Raw genomic sequence first — 1,562 nt, 5'->3', positions numbered from 1 at the left:
ATGCTGTAAAGAGCAATATTGCTTAGGAACCTGGAATGTCAGGTCCCTGAATCAAGGCAAATTGGAAGTGGTCAAACGGGAGATGGCAAGAGTGAATGTTGACATTCTAGGAATCAGCGAACTGAAATGGACTGCAATGGTTGAATTTAACTCAGATGACCATTATATCTACTACTGTGAGCAGGAATCCCTCAGAAGAAATGAAGTAGCCATCATGGTCTACAAAAGAGTCCAAAATGCAGCACTTGGATGCAATCTCACAAACGACAGAATGATCTCTGTTCGTTTCCAAGGCAAACCATTCAATATCACAGTAATCCAAGTCCATGCCCCAACCAGTAACGCTGAAGAAGCTGAAGTTGAACGGTTCTATGAAGACCCACAAGACCTTTTAGAACTAACATCCAAAAAAGATGTCCTTTTCATTATAGGGGACTGGAATGCAAAAGTAGGAAGTCAAGGAACACCTAGATTAATAGGTAAATTTGGCCTTTGAGTACAGAATGGAGCGGGACAAAGGCTAATAGAGTTTTGCCAAGAAAATGCACTGGTCATAGCAAACACCCTCTTCCAACAACACAAGAGAAGACTCTACACATGGACATCACCAGGTGGTCAACACCGAAATCAGATTGATTATATTCTTTGAAGCCAAAGATGGAGAAGTTCTATACAGTCAGCCAAAAGAAGACTGGGAGCTGACTGTGGCTCAGACCACGAACTTCTATTGCCAAATTCAGACTGATATTGAAGAAAGTAGGGAATACCATTAGACCATTCAGGTATGACCTAAATCAAATCCCTTATGATTATACAGTGGAAGTGAGAAATAGATTTAAGGGCCTAGATCTGACAGAAAGAGTGCCTGAGGAACTATGGATGGAGGTTCGTGACATTGTACAGGAGACAAGGATCAAGACCATCCCCGTGGAAAAGAAATGCAGCAAAGTAAAATGGCTGTCTGAGGAGGCCTTACAAATAGCTGTGAAAAGAAGAGAAGTGAAAAGCAAAGGAGAAAAGGAAAGATATAAGCACCTGAATGCAGAGTTCCAAAGAATAGCAAGGACAGATAAGAAAGCCTTCCTCAGCAATCAATGCAAAGAAATAGAGGAAAACAACAGAATGGGAAAGACTAGAGATCTCTTCAAGAAAACTAGAGATACTAAGGGAACATTTCATGGAAAGATGGGCTGGATAAAGGACAGAAATGGTATGGACCTAACAGAAGCAGAAGATATTAAGAAGAGGTGGCAAGAATACACAGAAGATCTGTATAAACAGAGCTTCATGACCCAGATAATCACGATGTTGTGATCACTCACCTAGAGCCAGACATGCTGGAATGTGAAGTCAAGTGGGCTTTAGAAAAAATCATTATGAACAAAGCTAGTGGAGGTGATGGAATTCCAGTTGAGCTGTTTCAAATCCTGAAAGATGATGCTGTGAAAGTGCTGCACTCAACATGCCAGCAAATTTGGAAAACTCAGCAGTGGCCACAGGACTCGAAAAGGTCAGTTTTCATTTCAGTGCCAAAGTAAGGCAATGCCAAAGAATGCTCAAAC

The sequence above is a fragment of the Bison bison genome, unplaced genomic scaffold (genome assembly GCF_000754665.1).
Source record: "Bison bison bison isolate TAMUID 2011002044 unplaced genomic scaffold, Bison_UMD1.0 scf7180017864234, whole genome shotgun sequence".
NCBI classification, from domain to species: domain Eukaryota; kingdom Metazoa; phylum Chordata; class Mammalia; order Artiodactyla; family Bovidae; genus Bison; species Bison bison.
This window is presented reverse-complemented; position numbering follows the sequence as displayed.